At 32.2% G+C, this 9444-nt stretch overlaps 1 long non-coding RNA gene across 1 annotated transcript; it reads left to right on the forward strand.

Moving 5' to 3' along the window:
* The first annotated feature begins 7203 nt into the window (after positions 1-7203).
* Positions 7204-8742, forward strand: LOC148763076 (uncharacterized). Its single transcript, XR_016025730.1, has 3 exons — positions 7204-7285; positions 8153-8220; positions 8649-8742. It is a non-coding gene; the product is annotated as an uncharacterized LOC148763076 (long non-coding RNA).
* Positions 8743-9444: the final 702 nt, after the last annotated feature.

Raw genomic sequence — 9444 nt, forward strand, 5'->3', positions numbered from 1 at the left:
TTGCTTTTGCTGGGATTCAATCTTATGCTTAAACATGAAATTAATCATGAAATTAAAAATATAACGCAGTGAAAAAAAAATGTATTTAATCAAAGAAACAACTGAAACCCTCAAGATTAATGTTTGTGTTTTTCATGCAATTTTCAAACAAATTATAAACACTCATAGGTTTAAGTATTATGTACCTTACTTTAGATATCGTAATCAAGAGCTAATTAAATCCAAAAATGCTTGTGATGAAGCAAGTAACTTGAAAAGAGAATAAGACAGTATGAAATCTTTGCTTCTCCATCTTTATGATTTGTCAAATCTTCAGCAACCCAAGTGTTTGACCTTTGATAGTAATCCATACAGTGATTAAATAAGACCTTCTTAAAGGTAAGATTTTGTTTGTGCTAGTAAGTTTTATTTCTAAACAAAAAGACTTATTTCTATCAAACAAAGAAAACTATTTTTCTTTTCTTATTTTTATGAAACGGTTAAGAAATGGCTGAAGGCTTAGAGTTTTAGTTGGTTAATACAACATATTTATATAGCCAAACTAAGTTGTAACCCTAGGTCCAACATTTGTATCTTTATTCAATCAAGTCCTTGTGAACTTAATTAATTTTTCAATTTTATAATGATTTATTTCAATTAAGTCCAACTTAATTGGTTATCTTTATTTAATCTTAATCATGTCACTTAATGTGTGTGACCCATTAGGCTTCTAACATATTGGTAGTAAGTATAAATCATAACACATATCAATTTTATAATTGATTTATATTTATAGATCATGAATGGTATCTAGCAACACATCATGACCACCAAAATATTAGAGAGTAAATTAAAGAATTTGACAAAGTCTTTCAGTGATAAGCCTCTTAGTGTAATATGATCATTTCATCAAATATGCTAGATATGTCATTAAGCATGGCTTAGTGTCTACTTATGACATTCCATATTAATTCTCATAATTCATGACTAAGAAACTAACTTTCCTCAAATTCATCTTACTTTGGCCAGAGACTTTACAAGTTAATCTACAATTGAGAACAACAGAGATACATCCTTTCATATCACTTGAGGTGATAAATCCTTTTCTAAGCACTCATCCACCAAAAACACCATGTTTAGGCATTTGGTCTCTTTTAGATCCATAGAGGTGAAATTAAAGTATGTCATTCCTCATACATAATGACTTGGTGTCTCAAGTCTGAGTACTAGTTGCACGACTATCACATGAGAACATATTCTATTGGCACTTGAATGAAACACCAAATGGAGTTCTCATAGTGGGTCATGTTCAGTAAACTTGTTCTTTAACAAACACCAACATGTTATCTTCAAGTATCCCATATACTTCAATCTATGAGATCGTGTCACGACCTAGTACTCCTATCGAGCTAGTGACAACTGCCGTGACGTCCCGGTAGACATTCGTTATTCGGAGTGCTAACTGGAACCCCGCAAGGCTTTAGTACCATTTTTTCATCTCACCTGTGAGTAATCATCGCCAAACCTCATTTTAAAAAAATTTTAAGTTTTTTCCCTTTCAAAACCGTGAAAAAATAATTTTCACCTCATAGGGGCGTTTTCGTCATTTTTCCTCAAAATTTTCTGAACCTAACTAAAGATGTAGTAGATGAGTGGAAAACACATATTTCATGATTTAAAATAAATTTGGGTGTCTAAAACATTTATTAAAAATGATATTGCAACTATTTAAATAAAATAAAAATATTCAATAAAATATTCTAATTTCTTGTAAAACAATATTTATAGTCATCGGTAAATAATTTTTGTAATGTAAAAGCTAAATAAATTCATACGTACTCTAATACAAATAATCGGAATATGAAATTTACTTTACAGTGACTCGTGGGCCCACAAGGAACAAAAGTGCACAAAAGCAGTAAACCTACAGTTTTTGAAGTAGTAAAGCCGACGATAATCCTTGACGATATCTGCTATCCACAGGCTACCTCGGGCTTGGAATGGTTGAAAAGGAGGGTGGTGAGATTATAAATTCTCAGTGAGTAAACAGATACCATCTAAACCATCTAAAGTCGAGTAAATGGAGATAGATAAAACAATTTAACATACTGAAATTCATCACCTTTCAACTTGTTTCAATCAAATAAAATCAATTCATATAAATCGAGTAATTAACATGGCTTATGAATTTCTTAAAACTTTAGCTCGTGCCAAAATCATTATCATACTCAGTCATCAAGGATACATTGGCCGAGGGCTATCCCAAACCGAGTCCGCCAATGCTATTAAAAAGTTATGTACTCATAAATCATATTTTTATTTTGAAAATATAGTCGTTTCTTGGCGTTGGCTGAGTTCGCCCTCACGTGGTGGTTTGACGTGAAGTGAACTTTAAAAGTTATACCTCGAGAGTTACCCTACTCGTCTCTCCAACTGAGGTAAGAATATGATCAGGTTCTGTACCCCTCTAATAGGCTAGTCCACAGAACCAGCCCACTGCAGCAAGCTAAACCCACCATACAATAAAATTTGCAACAGCATGACATGACAATTTTATCATTATCCAGCCTAGCAAGGCAAACAACAATTTATACATTTCAACACAAATACCAATTCAGCCATTCATGCCAATATTGTCATAAGCCAATCAATTAGAACCATAAATTCACAATACATCAAATGATCTCCAATTACTCTATTTGAAAAGCCATTATTCAATTTTAAAATAATATTAGAAATCATTTCACTAAATCACATTTTGTTTATAAAACCAAAAAATTAATCATTTAATTCATTTTCCATAAAATTCACAAAATCGGATAAAACATACTTTAGATAATTAAGACGATAGTAAGGTTACTCACAGTACTAGGAGTTCGATATACTCCTATTCTCGATCTTCGGGCACAATCTCTTTACCCTTGTTAGAGGGCTCACCACCTATACATCATACGTGACATGAATTTCAATAAATTGTGTCAATTTATCATAAATTATTTCAGGCTCTATAAATCTATATGAATGCACTAAATGTGATGCAAAATGTCTGAATAGTCGTTTAAATACGGTATTCAACCTAATTCGCACTATTCTCGGTGTAATTGGCTAAAACCTCCAATTTAACTCCAAATCAATTTCTTTCACTTTCTACACTCCAATTTTACTTTAAATACCTCAATGACTGCGAATATGATTCAGTTTATCAGTCCGGATCATAAATCGCATATGTCTATACATTGGGTTAAAATTCAGATTTTCATGCCAAAATTTTTCATTAAATTTCTAGCCTCACCAATCATTAAATACCACCAATATATCATGAAATATCATCAATTTCAGCCTCAATATCCTCCCTAGAAAATTCGGCCTCTTGTGGGTTTGTGAAGAACAAAGTGATTCCTTGCTAGATTTTCATACTTTCCATTACCAAACAACCAAAAACACTTAATTAGCTTGAAATCTAGCAAAATCAATGCTCAAAACCTCTCCTCTCAAATTTGGCCAGCATGGGTTCATCATGCAAACTTGAGTTCTAAGCATGGAAAATGAAAAAGAAAGCATGGGTAGTGTAAATCACAAGATAAAATCATAAAATTTTACCTTTATTAGCTTAATCCCTTGAAATCCCACACTTTTTCTTCAATTTTCCCACCTAGGGTTTGTGTTCTTTCCTTTCCTCTTCACTTTATGCTTTGGCTGGCCATATGGGTGAGACTAAAAGAGTTTTAAATAGATTTTACAAGGAAATTCTAGAATAGTCCAAGCTTGACACATGGCATGTTTCCATTGATCCATGTGTAATACTTATCCATTAAGCAATCTCTCTCCACCACATAAAATGTTTCAATTATCCACAATGTAAAATGTTAATGGCTGAAATCCATGGGCATGACAAGTGTTAGGTGGTGTAAAATTCTAAAATTCCAACTTTGCCCCCGTAAACTCGTAAAATTATCGTTTTGCCCTTAAGACTCCAAAAATGTCAGAATTTGAATTTTTCACCTCTCAAACTCAAATCATACTCCAATGAGTCAAATGTGATCAAAATATTTTTTAAAAATTCCCATTTTATCCTTGAGTGACAAAATTACCATTTTACCCGTAGAACATGAAAATTCCAAATTAACTCCAATTCAGCCCTCAAACTCCAAATCATCATTTTAAGTCATTCTGGGGTTTTAAAATTCTCAATTTCATCTTAAGATCTCTATTTAGACTAGTTCGAGGCTTAATTCAACTTAATAATACCATTTGGTACAATATTGACTTTTGACGATTTTTTTCGGGGCTTTCCAAGTATGCAAACATATTGTCAATCACATGAAGGATATGGCAAGTACTTTATAAGGTCGGGCTTGACAGATCGATTGTTTACTTCTCAAGTAAGGAGGCTTAACATGTATTAGTCTTTAAGCATTGTCAATGCTCTGTCTTAACAATAAAATGACAAGGAACAATTTTAGGAACATAACTTTGATGCATAGTGATCTCATAATTGTAACAAATTTACAATTCTTTTAGAAGACCTTTATATTCCATGGGCTTCATCTAATTAGTACTTAATAACTATTTATTATTGCACGAACATGAAGGAAAACCTCTATCACATATATTTATGCAATTAAATATGCATTAAATTATAATATATATACTTGACCAATCTAATTGCCTCAAGGGCATATACCAATAGCTTTCACTACCTTCCATATGAAATGGTTATTCTGTGCAAAGTAATGCTTCACTTGTAATAGTTGTTCTCATTATTCTCTATACAATATTATGTTGTAAAATAATTCTTTAAAAAATAATATTAACCAAAATTAAGTATCTACAGAACTTAACATTCCATTTTCATTAAAGAGGTCTAACCTTTGGAACACAAATATACCCCTATATAAACTAGCAATTTCTAAGCTTAAGAAATTCTTAGGTCTTTAAGCTTGAATAATTTCTCCAAATAATTCTTCACCTCTATTACAAGATTTGAACTTGAACTAGGTATTACTATGTCATCAACATACATTAACAAGGTAATAAAACCAACACCAATATTCTTGGTGAAGAGAGAATAATCAACTTTAGATTGGACAAAACCAAATTGTAGTTAGCATTATCTAGATTTAGAATTCCATTGCCTTGAGGCTTGCTTGAGACCATACAAAGACTTATTAAGCTTGCAAACTAACTTAACATTGGGTGGATATTCCCTCTTGACCATGTCTTAAGATAAGTCTATAAACACATTTTCAAGGAGATCACCATGCAGAAATGCATTATTAATGTCTAGTTGAGAGGGATAATATCCATGAACAACAACTAGTGCTAAGAACAATCTCACAATATTATGTTTAGCTACTAGACTAAAAGTTTCATTGTAAACAAATCCCTCTTGTTGGTTAAATCCCTTTGCAACAAATTGAGCTTTATACCTCTAAACACTATTATTAGCATGAAGTTTAACCTCAAAAACTGAAATACCCCATACTTTGATATGGTGATAAATAAAGTTGATCGAATGCAAATTGAGGTCAATTAAAATATTTAGAAGTGATAAAAGACGAAAGGAGTAGTTTAGGATAAAATATTCTGCAAGTGAGAAAATAACAATAAAATAATAATAATTTTATCGGAGGAGAATTTTTGAGATAAAAGGCGATTTGGAAGTCAATTGAGGCATAATAAGGTATTTTGGGTACCAAAGAGACAAGATAAAATTTTTAGAATAAAATAATATTTTATTAATAAAATAATATTAAAATATTAATATTTAGCCGGATGTCGAAGTCAATCAAGAAGAAAAATCATATGGTTGATCCAAATGGGGGAGAAGATGACAAGCCCGACTCTATAAAAATATTTATCATGACATACATGTGATGGAAAGCATGTTTGCATGCTAGAAGAGTCTCGAAAAATTTACAAAAGTCGGTATTGTACCTAGAGGTACAATAAAGTTGATTTAAGCCTCGAACTAGATCAAATAGAGAATTTACGATGAAATTAAGAATTTTAAAGTCCCAGAATGGTTTAATAGGGTGATTCAGAGTTCGATGATCAATTTGGAGTCAAACCGGAATTTTCGCTAACCAGGGGTAAAATGGTCATTTGCCACCTGGGGACAAAATGGGAATTTTAGAAAAGAGTTTTTTGGCCCCATTTGACTTATTGGAGTATAATTTGACTTATTGGAGTAAGATTTGAGGTTTAGAAGTGAAAAATTTTAATTTCGGTATAATTTAGAGTAAAAGGGTAAAATGGTAATTTTGTCACCCCAGAGGCAAAATTGTAATTTTCCACCACCAGGACATTTTTCCAGCACATGGTCTTCCTTTATCCTCATTTTGACCATTGACTAATTGTGTGGTGGAGATAAAAAGGATTAAAATTTTTAAAATTTTAAAAACGGGCCAATGACATGATGCCATGTGTCATACCTTTATTATTTTATTATTTCTTTATAAAAAGGCATAAGATCAGCCCATCTTCCACCCCATGGCCGGCCAAACCAGCAAGAAGAGAGAGAAAATAGAAACAAAACCCTAGAGAGAGAAAATCAAAGAAAAAGTGTGAATTTTTAAGGAAATTAAGTGAAAAAGGTGAGATTTTTCTATTAAGCTTGAGTTTTCTTATTCCCAAGCATTTCTCTTTATTTTCCATGATTAAATTACATGTTTTCATGATGAATTCAATTCTGAAAAAATGGGTTAGGAGAGAGAAAATTGTTAGATTAATTTGATTTTAAGTTATGTTAGTGTTTTAAGTTAGTTTAGCATATTTAGGAACAAAACAACAAGAAAAGAATTTATTTTCCTCCATTACCATTATTGGCCAAATTTTCTAGGGGAATATTGGCTGATGATCTTGATGTTTATTTGAGGAATTATGATGAATAATGATGAATTATGAGCCTAGAAAAATAATGGAAATTTTTGGAGCAAAAATATAATTTTTACCCACTAGGGGTGTTTTCGTAATTTGCTACCGAGACTGATAAATTGAATCTCATTCATAATCATGGAGGTAATTTAGTTATAATTGGAGTGTAGAAAGTGAGAAAAATTGATTTGGAGTTAAATTGGAGATAATAGGCCGAATTAGGTCAACACCGCATTTAAGCGGTTGGCGGATAAGTTGTATATCATATCATGCATATATACCGAGCCTGAATTGATTTTATAATGGTCAAGTATTGATGTGGTAAATTATGTATTGTACATTGTGGATAGGTGGTGAACAAAGTACACTGGTAAAAGTACAGAGATTGTGCTTGGAGACTGAGATTAGGAGTACATCGACTCCTAGAACTGTGAGTGAACTTATTATCGTCTTAATTATCTAGAGTAGTTTTATACAACTGTGTGATTTTATGAAAAATGAGTTTAAATGGTAAATCGCTATGTTTAAGAGAAATTGTGATTTTATAAAATGATTTTATAAATTTTCTGGAAAATCGAATATTGGTTTTGAAAATAGAGTAATTGGAGACTGCTAGTTTGTGTTGCAAATTTATGGTTTTGAATTGAATGGCTTATGATAATAAATGAGCATGAACGGCTAAACTGATTTTGGTGTTAGAATTATTTATACTGTGTATTCAGCCTTGAGAGGCTAGGTTGCAATAAATTGCCATGTCATGCTAGAATGAATTTTATTGATTGGTGGATTATATATTAATTATTTACTGCAGAGGGGGTTCCGTGGACCAGCCTATTAGAGGGGCACGGTAAACTCCATTATATTATTACCTCGAACGGAGAGGCGCGTAGGGTATCTCCTGGGGTATAGCTTAGGGTTCACTTCACGCCAAACCACCACGTGAAGGGGAACTCAACCAACGCCAAGGAACGACTGTATTTTTCTCAAACTAAAATATATTTTAAGTGTATACAAAATTTTAACAGCCTTGGCGGACTCGGTTAGATGCCCTGCGCAAGGTATCACCGAGTATGAGTTTTGGCACGAGCCAAAGTTTTAAGAAATTCATAAGCCAAGTTGATTTCTCAATTTTTATGGATTGATTTTATTTGGTTGAAATGAGTTGAAAGGTAATGAAATTACAGTATGATGATTTATTTTAATTGTCTCCATTTACTCGACTTTAGATAGTTTAGATGGTATCTGTTTACTCACTGGGATTTTATAATCTCACCACCCTCATTTCCTCACATTTCAGGCTCAGGGAATTCCATAGTTAGCTGACTTTGACAAGGACTTTCATTTGGACTCGAATCGGTAAAAGCTGTAGGTTTTCAGCTTCCGATGCATTTTGGTTAGATGTGGGCCCACGTGTCACTGTAAAAGAAATTTTATGCTTTGGTTATTTGCTTTATAGTATATATAAATATAATTAACTTTTACGCTATAAGAATTATGTACCGATAGTTTTATGAAAATTATTTTATAAGAAAATAGTTTATTTTATTGAATATTTTTATTATATTCAAATGGTCAAATTTTCACTTCAAATGAACGTTTTAGATATTTAATTTGTTTTTAAATCATTAAATATATATTTTCGGCTTACTTACTACATTTTTAGCAAGTTTCGAGATTTTCGACAAAAATGACGAAAATGCCCCTGTGAGCCAGAAAAAAAATATGTTATGTTATGATTTAAAAATGATTTGTAATCCTTCGTATTTTGATATTTGATAACTATTGCTCACCAGGGAAGTGCGAAAGCTGATACGAGAGCCTTGCGAGGTTTCGATCGACATTCGGGGTGAAGAATGTTTGTCGAGGCTTCGCGACGGTTGTCACGGGCTCGATGGAGAGTTTCGGGTCGTGACAAAAACCAACTTACAACCAATAGATTGAAAACCAATAAGATGAGGCATAACAGAATAAGTACCATTTTCCTTCAAGGCATAAGTTCATGGCATCTTGCCATTGAGGATACTAAATAGCCTGATGCTAAGAGGTTGGTTCTGGTATATAGGATAATGCTTTAGTGAATGATTAATGTGCAAAAAAAAGTTTGACAGTAGAAATGTGGTTTTGAAGGGATGACCAATGACAGTTTTAAAAGAAGTAAAATTTGTGAAAAAAGGATGTTGATAAGTCTCTAAATATTCAGGTCTTTTAGGTTGAGTACTCTATCTTGGAGGAATAATATATGATTATGATGCATTGCTTGAAATGAAAAAAATACTCTCATGAAAAACTACATCCTTAGAAACGAAACACTTATAAGTAACCAAATCATAGAGCCAATACCCCTTTGCTGTCACTAGATATCTTATAAACACACATTTAGTAGCTTTGGATAAAATTTTTTCCTATTAAGAGATAAAGTTGAAACAAAACTTAAGAATCCAAACACTCAAAGGTGTGAATGAAAGAGTTCTATGGAACAACATTTCATAAGGGGATTTCTTACCAAGAATAACAATAGGAGTTTTATTTATTAGATGAGTAGCTACCAAAACAACATTGCTTTAAAATTTAATAGGTAAGGATGAATAA

Source organism: Theobroma cacao, chromosome 4 (assembly GCF_053813885.1).
Source record: "Theobroma cacao isolate CCN51 chromosome 4, ASM5381388v1, whole genome shotgun sequence".
NCBI lineage: Eukaryota > Viridiplantae > Streptophyta > Magnoliopsida > Malvales > Malvaceae > Theobroma > Theobroma cacao.